Source organism: Amblyomma maculatum, chromosome 8 (genome assembly GCF_055883805.1).
Source record: "Amblyomma maculatum isolate TAMU_Amacu chromosome 8, ASM5588380v1, whole genome shotgun sequence".
In the NCBI taxonomy this organism is placed as follows: domain Eukaryota; kingdom Metazoa; phylum Arthropoda; class Arachnida; order Ixodida; family Ixodidae; genus Amblyomma; species Amblyomma maculatum.
The window spans coordinates 128,210,548-128,227,612 of NC_139351.1; the positions used below are offsets into that span (position 1 = coordinate 128,210,548).

Below are 17,065 nucleotides of genomic sequence, written 5' to 3' on the forward strand. Positions count from 1 at the left end.
GCTGCCTGCCCCTCCTTCCTGTGTTCCTTAATCTTTCCCAGCATCAAAGGTTTCTATAGCGGCTCCTCTCTTCGCATCAGATGACCAAAGTATTTGAGCTTTAACTTTAGAATTGAACCATTGAAATTGAGACAGTGTTTACGGTTGCCAATGTCGACTGATAGGATCCACCGGCAGTCCAAGGAACTCTCAAGAATCTCCGCCAGCACCGCAATTTAAAAGCGTCAATACTGTAAAGTAGACATTGATTATTACTGCAATATTGCATAGTAAGGTGCACGCCTTACACATGCCCCCTCCTTCTAAACTCAGTCGCTGCGTCATGTAGCGAACCCGCGACCTTGTGTTAAACATATCAAAAAATCTGCCAGTCCTATTAACGTCATAGCTTGGGCTAGCACTACACAAGCGCTCGAAAGGACTACTGTATTGCGTTGTCATCTTTTTAGAGCGCAGCACCTTGGCGCCCATTCCTGCGTTTCGCTTCGTTGTCGCCGTTGTCCCTCGTAACCAGTTCCGCAGCCGGGGCAGCGCGCCGCCACCGTTCGCCGCGGCATGTACTCCCCCCCCCCCCCCCCCCCTCCTGGCGGCGACCGCGTGTGTTCTCCGATTGCTGCGCGCGCTTCTGCCGCCACCGTTCGCCGCTGCGTGTACCCCCCCCCCCCCCCCTCCTCCTTCCTGCGTGGCGGCGAAGATGTTACGGTTGCCGAAGCGCCGGCTCGGCATCAACGGATCACGGTGCGTGCATCCCAAGCCGAAACGCAGAGCCACATTAGGGAGTTTTAGAATAGGGGGACCCAAGGCTTGGGGCCCCCAACGAAATAGCGTGCGGCGGCGCAACGTGCTAGCCGAGCGGCGAGTTCCCGACGCAGCGGAGCCGGGCTTGCGTTCGTCGATTGCAGCGCCACGACGGTAAACCAAGAAAAAGCATTTAAATATATAAGAGCCAACAACGCTATTTTGTTCATCAAAAAGTGCTACTATTGCACAAAACTATATTAAAACTACCAGTTATATAAACTATTTTTGTCATACAAGACGAAATCGGCCAATTGTCAATCCAGGCCGAGGCCGGGAAAACTCATTTGAACCTTCCGCGCTTTTTGCCGTCTGGTCCCCATGGCAACCAAACGAGGCGAACTCGCTAGGCCTAGCAGCTCGGTAAATCCGAAAGCAATCAGAAAATATAGGGCGTTTTATTGCTAAAATTTGGTGGTGCGGGCATCATGAGACATAGCATAAGCTTCGTTGGCCTTTCGTTTGCCATGAACGCGTGACACCATGGAGCGGTGACGACGAATGTGTGCCGCGGCGAGCGGCCGCCGCTTGGCCGGTCGCCGCCATGTTGCCGCAACCCAAGCGACCCAACGGCGGCTTGGGGCGAACGCTATTTCCGAAAAATAGGGGCCGCCCCTAGCGTTAACCCAAGACCCCAAGGGCGCCTTACGTTCTGCGCATGCGCATTTCGACGCCCCAAGCTCCTTGGGGCCCCAAAGCTTGGGGGCCCCAAAGCTTGGGGCCCCCTATTCTAAAACTCTCTATTGACTTGACTCACTAGCGGCGTCGAAGGCATCAGACAGTCGCTGCTATCTCTTCGCCGCGCAACGTTCCATGAGCCCACGCGATACCTCCAGCGACCTCCCGATAACTTAGTTGCTTTCTTTGCTCCTCCTCAATGCCACCACTGTGCGGCGGGAACAGCTGATAAGCTGCACTCAAATTTCGCATTAGGAAATAACGTAATCGTCGGCAATTTTTTGTGCTCGTTAAAAATAAACTGGAAAGTCACCTTCGCCGCTTCCCTTTATTAGTTGCGACGCCATGTATTCATTGAGTAGCTTTTTGTTTGTCTGACAGCACATTGAGGACAGTGGATGGGTGGGGGGGGGGGGGGGGGGGGTCAGGCAATGTTTTATAATCTTAATCATTTGCGCTGGACAGTATACCACTGCTGCCTGAATCGGAGGCGATTTTGACTTCAACCTCAGATGAGCCTCAGGAAGAAGCCGCATTGTTGCACAATCGCCAGTCTGAGAACAGAAAAAAAAAGGTAATGAGAGAAATAAAATAGGGCGAGAAAGAGAGACTTTGGAAACTCTTGGAAACATCAGCACGCTCCCTCTGTTCCTCCTTTTCGCGTGTCAGACGTGACAGTCTGAAGAAGATATAGAAGTGCGTGGGGGGTGAGGGGTTACAGACGCCCTTCTCCACTACTGAAACGAGCAGTTCGCGTGTCGTCACCCATCTGTCGCGACCTCTCGAGTGCCGGAGCCTTGTAGGGCGCTAAGTTCTTGTTCCTTGCAACCACTTCGTTTCCTGGTGCCGCTGAACGCTCTGGGAACTTTTTTTTCCAGCGGATCAGCTCTCGCAGCGTTCAAAGTCCGACTGCCGTTGTTTTAGTGCGGCCGTATTTCTTGCAAACACAGCCGCCCTGCGCGCCACGGCTGAACAAAGCCCTCCGCGACAACCAGTGAGGTCCTTCTCTCTTTATTTATCCCTTTTTGTAAGCGTGTCTAATTCGGGAAGCACGATTGCGCTTTCACTCTGTCCCCAAAGCGGCGGCAGCACTTCGTCAGAGTGGTATCTACAACGAAGTGCCATTAGCTCCCCTAACTTAGGTGACTGACATATTCGCGACCCCACTTTGACGCGCCCGGGACTCGGCGGCGGAGGGATGACGCGGCCTTTTTGTCTCCCGCTACAACACGCACGGCCGACTCACTCGCGAAATTGATTTATAATGCAGTTAAAACGAGGACGACCCCCACCTTTTAAACTTCTTTCTTTTTTTATTTCTTCAATCTTCCTTTCTCGCAGAGACGAACTGGAACTTGCAGAGTCGCCACGCCTGCCTGTTCGTTTCATTTCGCCGAACGAACTATCCACGCCGAGCCCTACGGACCCCGAGCGTGTCCCCCTCTCTTCCCCTCCTTCCTTTTTTTATTTTTTTTCGGCCCCTCTCTGCTCTCACCTCTTGTTGCGCCTAGCGTGCCGCTTACAATTTGTTGTTCTCGACGCTGGTATACGCGGGAGTTAGGCTTATCTTTCTTTCATCTTTCAACCGTCTCTGATTTTTCTCTTACTTTCCCGCTGTTTCCCAACGCGGAGAAAGCCGCTCGTTCGGGTACCAGGGCTCTAGCTGTTCGTGCGTGCTGTTGGGTGTCCGTCTTTTCCTGAACTTTGTTGGCCGTATATATAGGATGGCATGTGTTTCGCAAGCGACACAACACGCGTTAGCTCGCGAAGCTTCGCTGAGCCGCTCTGGGGTGGCGTGCGCGAACGAGGTGTGCGACGCGTTGCGACACGGCGGCGGCCCTTCGAAGGGTCGGGGGCGTGCTGTATACGTGGCCTGCCTAAAACGTGGATGCGCTGCCGCACGCTCGGCCGGCGTTCGCGTGACGCTAGCGGGCACTGTGTGTCGTGTACGGAGTTTGTTTGCTCTTCTTTCACGGCCAGAGACAACCTAGCTCTTCCTATGCGCGTGTGCTACGAATACATAGCGAGCCCAGAAGCACCCCCTGGTGAGGCGCGAAGTCTTAATTTGTTGCTACTACGCGCTCCGCTGTGCCTCGCCATTATGTACGCTGAAACACTGAGCGTTGCGTTATGCGCTCGAAATGCTGCTGGGAGATGGTTGCGTTAAGCTGCAGCTCGCGTCGCGCAGCAAGTAAGGTTACAAAGGGAGGTGTTGAAAGACCCCGCGGCAAAATCTCATAAAAGCGAGCCCACGTATAGGGTTCCCTAAGTGGCTTTCCGCGTTATTTGACTCCACCCTCTAAATCTCTCTTTTTTGAGCCCCTTTCCATCATCGCTCTCTAATTCACGTCATTATCCAGGTTGTTTGCAGGCCTGACTGTTCTATTTTCGTCTAACCCTCTGTGTTCTGCAGCTCGGGGAGTTTTGTCTTGGATGTCGGTGTTTTCGCCCGCTTTTAACCTGAGCTCGGACGGCGACTCTCTGTTTCACTTTCCCGGGAAAAAAGCACTGCAAGTGCTTTTATACATCTCTCGGAAAGACAGCGCCCATTTCGCTGCCGTGTCTGTGCCAGGCTATAAAATACATCCCTGTGGCTGGCTATGCTTCGTTGCCGCTGGTCGGCCGTTGGTGTAAGACAAGGTCTTGTGCAATCGGGCAACCTTGGGGCCGTCGTTCTTCGCTTGAGCGCTAATCCTTTAAGCCGGCCAGGCGACACGTGGACATCTCGCTCTTTCGCGTTAAATCCTTGCAGCGCAAGAGAAGTAACCTCTGGGTCTAACCATTAGATCGACGAGTAGCTCGCACTGTGCTTTACTGTACTTACTCTGTTCTACTGGAAACATATACCGTACTGAAAATAACGCTGAAAACTTGTCAACTTATAAAAAAATTTCCAATGACAAGTTATACCAAGAACGAAAAGACATGGACCGCGCTTGGTTTCTTCGTGCCCTCTGTTTTTAATAACTTCTTATACAAGTCTGATTCAAACCTCACAAACAAAACGCTCCAACTATAGCCCTCTTTTATATTTAAAAATCTCTTCAACTGAAAGGTTTGAAATAATAGTCAGGTGCAGTGTTAAAGCTTTAAGAGTAGCCTCGCATCATTTTCTACCGAGCCAGAGACTGCTCAACTATCGTTGCAGCATCTACAACGCTGTACTGTTCTATATAACATGTAAGCCCTTATTACAAACGATAGCAAAAAAAAAAAAAAAAAAAAAAAAAGGCGACGAAGAAGTGCGGCGCCCTGTTAAATCATGGGCGCTCCTTCTGGGGTCGTTATACGTTAGCGCGACGGCGAACCTCTGTCGACATCGCAGCGCGAGGTCAGCGCGTTGATTAAATTCCCTGTACGCGCTCACATTCGTCGTCTGTGCGAGCTAAGACCCCGCTTTTTCTTCGTCGAAGTCCGCAGCGTTGCGCAAGAAACTTGGGCAGCGATGCAGACACTTCGTGACTCCAGGGAACTCAAATTATGAATGAGTTTGAGACCTTGAACTTGTATAGAGCGGCAGGGTGCACCGAATTCTTGTCGCTCATTGACTGCGTAGTACTACTAGTATAGCATTGAACGATGAAGAAGACGCGCCTTTCTGAAGACTGCATGAGAGACGATGCAACAGAGAGAAGAGGCACCGAGGAATAAATACAGACAACTCACGAAAGTCTGGAAGACCGCGCAGATGTTGTGAAATCGGACGCGCGATGTCAGAATAGAGAGCTAGTGCTTCCTACGTAATCAACTGTTCGCGCCCCAGTCGTTCACTGTACAAAAATTCCGCCCGCTTCATCACCCTCCCACGTTAGAAATGGCAGGTAGGGAACTCACATCAAGCTCCCACGCGTTATGCACAGGTGTTATGAAAACATTTTACTTAACATTTTTTTATTTCCGTTTTAACGATGAAGGCAAAACAAATAAATGCTGACAGCGGCACGTATAGAGCACCACTTAACCTTTGCTCTAAACGGACACATTACGCATAGACCCATGGAGCCCTCTTGATGACATCAGCGTAGGTCTTTGTCATGTCAGGGGGATGGCAGTTGTTAGTAGTTGCTCTTTTGATATCTCATAATGCGTGAACATATTCTATGCTGAGGAATGCAAAAGTATGCATGGACAGATAAACCACGGTGAATTTCTCACGAGCCCAATAAACTGTAAACGTGACCGATATCGGGAGTCGAGTACGAAATATCGCGTTGTGCCGACTTTTCTTCAACCCTCTTTTTATGGCCTTGTTTCTTTTCGGGAAGGTGTCTTAATTAAAGGTTAAAATCACGAAAGAGACTGCATCGAGGACGCAAAAGGACTATCGAGGACATTGACTCGGCGGCGCTTCTTTCCGGCGATCAGTGGCTGCCCGTTCCGGTCTCGGCGTGAGAAACCCTCTGAATGGATTCACGCCGCCTCGTCCGTCGCATGCACGCGCCCGTGTGTCGCCGAGATTGAAGACGCGCGGACCCCTAATATGTATGCAGATCCACTCAGCGAACCCGTAGCCGTTCCATCATGCAAGCAGCAGCGACGAGCGATTTTTTCCTTCTTTTCTTGCCGCCGGCCCTAACACATCCGCACTGCACTCGCTGTCCATCCTCGCCAATGCATATCGTCAGGGAAGGTCTCAGGCGAAAGGCGGAGCTGTCTGCGTTGCTTCATGATTGCCTCGTTGGAGAAGGACGATATGTTAAGAGATGGATTACTACTGACGGCACTGGTCACCGCTGCTCGTTTTCTTTTTTTCTTCTTCTTTCTTTATTTGGTGCTGCACGCATTCGCGGCAATGTTTTCCGGGTGATGGAGTTTGGGGTTGCAAGTGTGAGGGCGGATGTTGGGGAAAAGGGGAATCGGAGGACGAGATGCGGAGATGTTATGTGGTCCTTAAATGTGTGATGTCTCAGTGCACAGGTTTCGAGATCTCAATTCTGGACTGTACCTGCGCCTGCTCGCTTTTGCCTCGGCGGGCTATTGAACATCCCGCTAATCGATACACAATCGTGCAGTGTTATTTTTGCTTTTGATTTTATTTCTAGCAGGTCCAAACACTTGTGACTATACGAGCCTTGTACCCTGCGATTGCTCATAACCCATAATGGACATGTGTTCGCTATGGAGAAACCATTACGGGCCCAGTTCACAGGTTGGTTTTTTCTGGGCCGATGGAGTTCACGGTGCACTGTTTCTGAACGCTGTTCTTCATGGGGTGAGCTCCGCTAAGTGGCCTATGATTAACTTATTTGCAATAGCGCGAGACAATACGGTTGTCACCCAAGGCCCGAAATCGTGGCGTGGTGTTAGGATGCCGTTCGCTGCAGAAACAGGTGACGGAAGGGGTGAATTGGTGAGATGTGGGCTAGCTCTTTCTTTGGAAGTGGGCTACACAGGCGTACACTGAGGCTTCGATAACGGTTACTATTGTAACTGATTAGTGCTGGCCAATCGAGAGGCTTGGATATATATACGTGTGAGCAGCTCTTTCGAGTTTGGTTCCTGCGATTGCTTGGAGCAGCGGCTTTGACTTCTACGGCGTCTCAGCCGCAATACCTGAGCATGATATGATGAAAACGGCACAAGTTGATAAAAAAACGACACACCATTTTTAGGGAGTGCCAAATGTAAACATGATTAATGTTTTCGTCATTATATTAACGTACTTATCGCTAATTATCAGAAGCAAACAGCGTTCTTCATAACCTAAGTCGCTATGGGAAGTCAAGCCCTATGAATTCCATAAACCATAACAAGAAAAATGCCGATGCTGAGCGGTAACGTTAATGTAGGAAGTAGTGAAAGCTTGAAAAACTCCCGTTACTTGCCTTATTTGAGGAAAAATTGCTTTGTTCAAAACGCTGTGTCGAACGTGAGACCGCAGAGGACGGCTTCGATTCCTCACGCGTGAGTGGAAGGTAACATTGGCAGGATCAGCACTTTCGAAAGACGTGTTTTTAAACCAAATATTTGGTGCTTCCTGCTCTTTTTTCGAAGACGTTTCCGCGATAATTTTGCGTCTGCCAAACTTCCTTCGTTCATGGTAGCTGTTGACGCTGCACAGTTTCCGATTTGATGACTTTCAAGCACCTCCAACAATTTAAAAGCGTATCAACCAAACTGTTTTATCCTTTCGGTGAGGAATGGATGAAAGATTTGCTTATACTTCAGAGAGCAACAAGAAAGAAAAAAGAAACCTTGTTTCATTCCCTCGACCTTTACCTTTTCTTCTCAAGCCATGCGCTATCCCAGCTATCGACCATCTATTTATAGAGAGCTACACTTTTCATCACGCAGGTTGTTATTGAATCTTTCTCTTTTTTTTTTTCATTATTTATCCTCATCGTTCGCTGTTGTCTTAAGCCTGTTGCCTTTCTTCGATTGGTTCGACTTGTTCATATTTCAGGATCCTTTAATTCTTTACAACTCGCTTTCGCCGGCGTATATTTGCTTTCGTTTTTTTTTTTTTTTTTTTTTTTTTTTTCTAAGAACTTAGTCTGGTTGACTAACCTGGATTATTGACATCTCGTCCCCCGAGTCTTTCGCCAATCGACTGAGAATTTCCACATTGTGTGAGGCTGAAGCAACTTCCTTCTATGGGAGTAATAAGCCGTTTCTTTCATTGTTATCTTTCCTTGGTTGGCAGAGGTGTTCGCGCAACACAAAATCAAATTACCTCATTTTGTTCGACACCTTCCTTATTTTTAAGATTCTTCTTCTAAAAATTGCTATTAAAGAAATGACTGCAGTTTTTCTAGTGCGCGTTAAAGTACCCCACGCTGTCGAAATTTCCGGAGTTCTCCACTACGGCGTCTCTCATATCCTGAGTCGCTTTGGGACTTTAAACCGAACCAAAGCAAACCAAACTTCTTAAATCTTGACTTTTGCATCGTGAGTTCTTGCGCTTGCGTTGGTGTGTTCTGAATAAATAAACGATATTGCAGCTGTTTATTATTATTTTTTTTTTTATGGCTGTGTCCCTTTCGCACACATTTCCTTTCTCGCATTATTCAGCCTATCTCAGCATTCGTTCATTGATACACTTGTTTCCCTTTCCACAGTTTACCAAGTGGTCCAGTCGAGCGTGGCAGAAACAAATACTAATAGTAAATTATCCAACTTCCGGCCTGTTCGCACTGGGTTTATTTCTTCGCATATGGCTGGCCAAGAATTGCGCTTGTAATGGTTCGTGGTTGAGTGCATTCCAAGAAAGTCAAGAAGTACTCAGATATGAGTTCTGTTGCATACAGCGTATATGCCGCTACCTGAAAAACTGGATTGTCCGGCGTATTCGAACAAGACGGCGGCTGCATTTCTAGTGCATTCTTCCTAACAACACTGGCAAACGATTTCCCACGATCCTTTGAAGTGAGCTTCACTGCATACTTTCTTGATACGAGGCAAAGCCAACCCTTTCACTTTATATAAAGCCTGAGGACACGGAAGGTTTCGTTTTAAGACGCTTGCGTTAAATGTACATTTTGGCAAAAGACCTGAGGTCGGCGTCACTGGAAAGCCCTCGTGGGTCACAAGGGGTTGTGCCGTAATCATGGCGTTGTCATGAAAGAAAAAAAAAAAAAATGTGACCAACTGCTGGAGTCTATCCTCTTAGTTTGGATATCCATCGGGGCGCGCTATCCCTACGCGACGAAATAGCTTCTGTTCAAGTAGAATAAACGGAGGCCTTGTATGCATACTTCACCTCACGCTTTATGTCGACTGCAGCACGGCAACTAATAGTTAATTAATTTTAGTAAACGGTGGCACCAGTTAATATCACTCTCACAGGCTACCTTCTAGCACTCTTGAGGTGAACTTAATCGTCCCTTAAATACAGGTACACACCGTCGACCGCCTAATACAGATACAGAAAAGAATGAATAAAAATGCGTGCATATTGATTTAGACTTCATGTATAAGTTCACTTACATTGCACGAGGCTCTATATTTGAACTACTGCTTCGCTTGCTATGCCTTCTTTTGCAATCAGGCATTTTAGCACACTTTCTTCGACCTTGTTCTACGCAATTCCCGCGCGTGCCTTGGGCGGGGATTCTAAACACGCTTCACGCTCATCACACGTGTGCTGTTGCTTGATGAAAGCTACAAATTTGCCTTTATGATTGCAACGGCGAAGCATAGCACGGCAGTATATATCATCAAAAGAAAAAGTTACCGTCGCTTTCATTTGGAACAAACTGCTCGAAGTCTCTCCGGACATCGTCTGAGCCGTTCACGTCGGCTTTTGAGAGCGCAAACTCGATTCGTAACTAGATATCGTTGCAATGGGATTACTTCTAATCCAATTTCGGCTCAAATTTCTCTCTAACGACACGCGCGCTTTTCTTCTTTTATTTAAAATACGTGCTCTAAAGCCGCCAAAGCGGTAGGAATTTTATTGGTGCATTCTCTCTTCAAAGCTAAGTGAGCCGCCTATAACTCTCTCTGCCTTAATGGTTACACTAGACAGGAATAGAAAATGAAGGGTTCTCTGTCTACGGACGTATATTTCATCAGCGGACTGCACCCCCCTCCCCCCAGCCCCACTTTCCTCCTTTCAAGTCTGGGACGAGCAGGCATAGGGCCTATACACATATCTGACCTAACCCCTTTCTCTCTCTCCCTCACCGCCTTCTCGTTCGACGTGGGGGTCAATCCCATTTGTAAGCGATGAAGGGAAAGTGCGCCGCACGACGCAAGGGTGAAATCTTGCTCCCTTTCGAAGATGGACACGATTCGAGCTCGGGGAGACCACTCAAGGGAAAGGAGGATGTTTCCGCGTGTGCATGTATAGGAACACGCCGGTAACGGAAAAAAAAGAAACAAAAAAAAAAAATGGCGCCGCCAAACGGGGGTGCTCGCGACGACTGAGATCGAGAGAGGGCTACACGTGCGGCAAGGAACTCGAGCAGCTGTTCTTGTTCGGCCTGTCCGAAATTCGGCTCCTCCGTTGATCCCGTAATGACCGGTTTCTGCTCCGTCCGCACCAACAACAGCAGCAGCAGCAGGAGGGCGCCAGCATTCTCTCTCCTTCCTTCTGGTGTTTTTTTTTTATTTAATTTTATTTTATTTTTCGTCCGACGCAGGAGCCGCGCTGCCAGTTGCCGCCTCTGCCCCTCCCCCCATCGCCCTCTTCGCGTGTTGTGCGTGAGGTTACGTGCAACGGGGGTATATATACGCAAAACAATTTTCTTCCCAGTCTCCTTCTTCCCGAAGACAAACGGATGGACTTTTAATGGACCCGGAATTGGTGCCTCCTCTTTCTCCTCTGGAGCAGTGAAGGAGGGCTTGTTCGCAGCGTGGGGGCTACCCCCTCCGACAGACCCTCACGGTTCGCTCCCTCAAAAAAAGAAAAAAAAAGCAGAGAACCCGCGCCCCTCGCAGCGACGAAGGTATACACCTCTGGCCCCGCGCGCCCGGTGAGGGTCGCTTAATATTCAAATCACGGCCGGGAAGCAGCAGTAGTAGATGCGAGCCCCGAGCAATAACGCTTTCGGCAGGGCAACCTCAAATCACGCCGCCGCCATGCTCTCTCCGCCGCCATTGCTCGCCTGTGGGATGTCGATGCCGCTGCGGCAGATGATGCACGCGCTGCGGGCAAGAGGAGGCGTGCGTCCGCTGCTCCCGTTTGAAAACCGCTACACGCAGAGAACGCGCGCATGTCCGCCGCTGGTGGTGAGAAGCGATGCCTCTCCAGAAATAGCACTTTGCTCCTTCCGGGTAAAGGAGAGAGAGAGAGAGTAATGCTCTTTCGAGTTTCTCTTGGCTGTCAATGCGAGCTTCGTAAATGTATACATGAGTAAAGGTTTTACAGAAATACTGCCTATTGGAAAACAATGCTTATATCCGTCATATTTGCTTTCACTCTCCGAGTTTCGATGGTGTTGAAGTGAACAGGCATTCGTGGTTTCTCTACGAAGCCACCTAACGCGTTACTGATGCCTGCGGGTTTATAGGTTACCATTCGGTCTAGTTTCGGTTGTATCAAGCACTGTTGTTTAGATGCGAGGGTTCGGTAAACGTAGGAAATTCAAGCCATATATCGATTCCCGTCGTAATTGTATGCAAATCCTGGTTTACTGGTCCTAACTGCATCTCATTTCTCTATGCCAGCGAAAGCACGCTGAAACAACAAAAGGCGGCCAGAATGCAGGGTTCGTTTATTTTATCCAAGCACTACCACCTGCGTATTTTTTTTTTCTTTCTGTAGCGTTAGTGAAAGAATTTGAGGAATATTTACTCTCTTAATTTGAAAGCCCCCTCCAGATTAAAATGCTAAGTCGACTGCTGTTACCGGGAGATATTAGATTTTTTAAAATAATTTTTTGGGTGGGGGGGGGGGGTGGGGGGAGTATTTTGCCCCTGCAGTTAATATTGCTATTCTAAACATTAGGTGCAAGAGTGAACTAAGGTTTAGCTTGGTTATACATTGTCCTACGTACAATATTGCGAAAGCGGTAAATAACGCTTGAATAGTTTCTCGCCTTCTGTCCATAATTAAGTTTTCATGCATCACAGCTCATCTGTGCCGGCAGAGGAGGTACGATGCTTCAAATCCTGATAAAGCAATTAACAAAGTTGTCGTGCTACCGTATATACTACAACCGAGTGCGAGAGCCGGTACCCTACGCCCTTACCCGAAAAAAAGAAAGAAAAGAAAAGGCATGCACCCTTGCTTTCGGAAGCTGGGAGCGCAGAGGTTGAGAGGACCACATCCATTCATTAGTTCGTTTTTGGGCTGTCGACGCACTCTAGCGTCACGCTGTTCGTTTTAAGCTTGGCCCACTGCTTCCCGTAATGCCGTAGGGAAACGACGTCCGCTTAACTTCACCGCTAAGATGACGCCGGCTGTGCGTTGTACTGTTGCTTGCTCTTTGCTCGGCAGAACTTTAGAAAATCCTGTCTAAAATCTCGAACCGGAGCGTGGTTGAAGCGACGCACGTAAGCAGTATAAAGTTGGCCTGTGTCTATACGTTACCGCGTTCTAGTTAAAAAAAAAAAAAAAAAAGGCTTCTTTTCTCGTGAACGAAGGGTTTACAGCTAGAAAACCTTTCAACACAAGAACTGCAGGTATAGTCACTGTCGGTTAATTTCTCAAGCAAACTGTGGTGACCGCATTGTTGTGTTTTCACGCAGATGCCTGAGGTTGTATACGCTACGCCGTCACTCACTTTCTGTCGGTGGTCACGGAGTCCCTCTCAGCTTTGACGTGACGCCAGATGCCATCAGGGGGGGGGGGGGGGGGGTATTTCAATCCAGTTTTCTCAGCAACAAGCGCGTATTTTGTTCGCGAATAAATGTCTTCATAGCCAGAAAGGGACATTGAATCCATTTTTGCTAACGAGATAAATTAGACGAAGTTAAGCTCGCTGCTCCCCTTGAAAAATGCGCGCGTTGCGTGGCGTTCAGTGGTCGGCGCAGCAGAGCGCTTCCCAGCCATGCAGCAGTTCGCCTCTTCTTTTCCACTTCTTCGCCGCCGACGCGTTTTAGCAGCGGCAGCAGTCCGGGCGGTGGCATGATGGCGGCGGCTGGCGGGGGAAACCGGTTGGACGACGTCATAAAGGAGGCAAGCCATTGTGGTTCGCTCTGGGCGAGCTTGTGATATCCGCCGTAATGGTCGGCCAATTTGGCCCCCTTCCGGTCCTCCTCTTCCTCGACGATTAAATACGCGTCCTCCTCTTATTCTTGGACCATCTCTCTTTGCCGACGCCGCTTGCAGTCCGACCGCTGGCGCACACGTGGACCCCTTCCGAGCCGGAGAGGCCGTAACAGTTGCGTGCACTGTGTTCAACAATAGGAACGAGGGTGTTCCGGCCGCCTGCGTTGTTCACGGCGATCAACGTCCCGGTCGCTGTATCAGTTCACTGTATTGTCTGGCCGCTGCCTTCTTCGTTTTCTTTATCGACGCGCCTTTTATTGCTATCTGCGATGTGCAAAACCTGTAGCCTCCATTTGGCTTTGCGATCCGTCGCGCTTGTCTCGGGACCACGTAGCATACGTCGGCTGCGCGGCGGAAAATTTCTTCTTTGATCAAATTATCGTAAGTTAGGAGACCGACGATCCCCTAACTTACGGGAGGGATCTATTTCCTTCACATTTTTACCCAGTTCAATATCTCTTTAAGGCATGCTGTTGCTTGTGGGTAATTAAGGTATGCATGGAGCTATCAACATAAATTACGCCAATCTAAACGCTCCGTTAAGGAGTTCCAAATGTTTATGCCGTAGAACATGTGCGTTGAAAATGATGGGCATTTCTCTGAAGCCGAAAATGGAAAACAGATGTTCAAGTCTGTGGGGAATGATCTCCAGATCGTTCCCCACAAGTGGACAACGAATGTATGGTCGTGTAGGATCTTAGTGCAGTCATTTATTGAACACTTCGAACATTTCATGTTTGCAAGACGGGGTTGCCATCAGCGCGTTTGCGAGCTGGGTCCGTAGGTTTCGAAACGCGACTGAGGAGGAGTCCCGTCGCTTCGGGATTCTTCGCCCTCCTGGCTCGGACAGTGCTGCACACAAGCGGGCACCTATGCGTAGTCTGGTGCACGCTCAGTGCGTATCTATACGCGGATTATTCGTCGCACGCTGCGTCCAATGCAGTTTCAGTGCTGCCGGGTTGATTCGGTTCCTTTCAAGGAACATGGGAGGAGCCACTAATTGCATTCCAGACTATCTGGTTGTAATAATTGCCGGGAGGAGGTAGATTCCACCTCTTGCTTGGAGGCTTGAGCTCACTCCCGCTGAGAAAGAGAAAAATCGCAGAACTGACAACATTCAGCACTCCAATTTAAAACTACTTCGTAAATAATTGCTGTGGGAGTGCGACGCTAAGGATCGGGGTCCGTGGGTCACTTCATTAACCTTTTCAAAATCCGCTTGAACGGAGGCTTAGGCGTTCTTTTCATGTTTATTTCTATATTCAGGGCAGATTGAAATTCTTGGACTGAATGATTGGCTGGGGGGGGGGGGGGGACGTCAGTTTCACTTTACGCATTTGTATTATTAATTTCACGCACAGAAAAAAAAAGAAAAAGTGCGGGCCAGTGGTACACATCAAAAAAAAAAAGAAAAAAAGAAACTGCAAAACCTCACCCCCACTCCCCTACCTCAGACATTGCTCTAAGGTTGCCATTATCCTGTATTGGCAAGCTCGTCATCCCGGTAGTCCCAAAATTTAGAGAAGCGTAAGACTTGAAACTCCAGGGGCAGTATGCTAATTTGATTCTCTGTGTATACTGCCAAAAACATCATCCTCGCAGGGATGCTGCCCTTCTGGTAAGCTTTGCTTAGTGTTCATTGTTTCTTTTCCTTTCGTTGTTGTGTGCCCGCTTAAAGGAGCTTGTCATGGGGCGTTCGCAGTTCAAGCATAGTAAGTGGGACTACTGTCCTCCAAGGAGATTGCAGCCACAGGTACAATTATCCTTATTTGAACGTAGCCTGAGCAGTCGCATGCGCAAAGAAAGCATTACGATGTTATTTGGTTCCGCTGCTAATTTATACGTAATTAAGTTATATCTGTTGACAAAATACCAAACTTGCAAAAGGAAGTGTTGGCGGCGGTCGTCACAGGAGACGTGCCTGCAGAAGCAGTCCTAACAAAGGCAGCATGAGAAAGGCTGCAGGGACCGAGTCAAAAGCGAAGCCGCCCAAGATAAAAAAAAAAAAGAAACAACAAAAAAAAACCTTAAAAATGAGAACACCGTCCTCCTCCTCCTACAGGTCCCCATCCCATTGTACTCAAGTTTCCTTTAGCTTTTTTATTTATTTATTCATTTTTTAGGGAGGGGAGGCAACGGTATTGCACCGAGTATTTGAATGCTGTCCCGACGGCTGCCGCGCGTCGAGTTGAAAGGCGGGAAACTTAAAATCCAAAAAGCAACAATCTGAACAAAGGACATACAATTCCCGGAGAGGCTGGATTAAAAATACATACGTCCAGAGACCTAAAGCCCAAGTTGTGGGTGAGGGTGACGGAAAGTGGTTGGGAGGAAAGAAGGCGCAAATTTACGACTGGCGGTCCGCGACGAACTATCGAGCGCGCGAGGGTGACATCAGTGCGTTCCGTTGAGCCAAGCAGCAGCAAGTCTCACAGGAGGCAAGGCCGTCGCCTCGGCGTTCCTCTGCGGTTTCTATAAAACAGTACAGTACTGGCTGAGGCAGCGGCCGGTCGCGATTCCGGTAGACGGAGGCGTTCAACTCCAGCCAGCTCATTGGGACATCAGTGGTGTTGAAAATATCCAACGCAAATCATCCAGATAACGCTTTTAAAACAGTAAGCGATTTGCCATTCACGAGCGTCGCGGTCCCGATCGAACGCGGGTTTTCGTACCCGCAGGATTCTCTGCCTCTAAGACGTTCTCGAGTGGGAAATATTACGCTAGTGCATGCCTACCAGGCTCAAATCATCTAGTCTCATGGCTAGTGACAGTAAGAGATTAGTCACCACTTATAAAATACTGGAATGAATAGCAGTTTTTCTGCTACTTCTCTGGTTTTCTCGCTAACCTTATTCAGGTCAAAATGCAGCAGATTGCAATATTCATACCGACGCTTTGCTGCTACTGCTACTTTGTTCATAGGATGGTCGCTAGCTATCCAAGCGCTCTTTTAAGAAATCGGGAGGATTTGAAATGGGAAGGGATAAAACTCATGTTATGCAGAATTGTGCGGTAAATTACTGACAATCATGACAAGTTTTTAATCTTTGATCTGCTCAATTTGTCATGCAATCGATCGCGCGTTTTCGTATGCAACGATGAAAGGCATGGTTTCTGTAGGAATATGACAAATGCTTATTGCTCCAGGGTCGTGCATCTGAGTTTTCGTTTGTTTCGCTCATATCTTGGAGTTCGCAAAAGCAGAGGTTTGTCGTTGATGCTTCCATATGCGTGTCTCTTGTTGTTCTTTATTATGTATAGTTTAGAAGAGTCTGTGTGTGCTGAGGCTTTGTGAAGCTCTCTCTCGAGATTTTTTTTTTTTTAGCATCCCCTAGAATCGCTTTCGAAAGAAAAGGTAAACAAATCTGAATTTTTATTCATTTTATTTTTGTTTTCAGGAAGCGTCAGAGCTGCCCTTACTCGGATTAGCCGACAACGGCTCCGCAGCTTCCGCTTCGCTGCATAGTTTTAAAAAGCGCGGGGAAATGCCCATGGCCCTTTCCACTTCCATCGTTGACTCCCTCACATCGGTTTCTGGGGTCTGTCTCCGTCTTCGATGCGTGTCTGGCGGCGTGCGCTGGCGAGAAGACGACGCGTATTTCATAAAAAAGTTTAGATGCTTTGAAGCACCCCCCCCCCCCCCCTCCCATTTCCTTCCCCTTGGTCGTCTGCCTTCCTTCTCCTCTGCCTTGTAAAATATGCTGGTCCCTTCCCCTCCTCCTCCTCCCGCATCACTCGATCGGGTTATACGTGTCAGCTCGCATTAGACCCGCGATGCTGGCAATTTATACATTTTCGTTTTGTCCTATCTTCATTGGATCTTCAGGTGTCCGAGGCACCATACTGTTTTTTTTTCTCTCGAAACTAGTTCTCGGCAGCGAAAACAGATGGCGTTTTCGACCAGGCTGTGCCTTTTTTACTGTCCGACATACG

General features: G+C 48.5%; 1 protein-coding gene across 3 annotated transcripts in view; it reads left to right on the forward strand.

Moving 5' to 3' along the window:
• The window catches only part of LOC146182538 (latrophilin Cirl-like), a 454,778-nt gene that overhangs the window by 9,481 nt on the left and 428,232 nt on the right, over positions 1–17,065 (forward strand). The window lies entirely within an intron of this gene.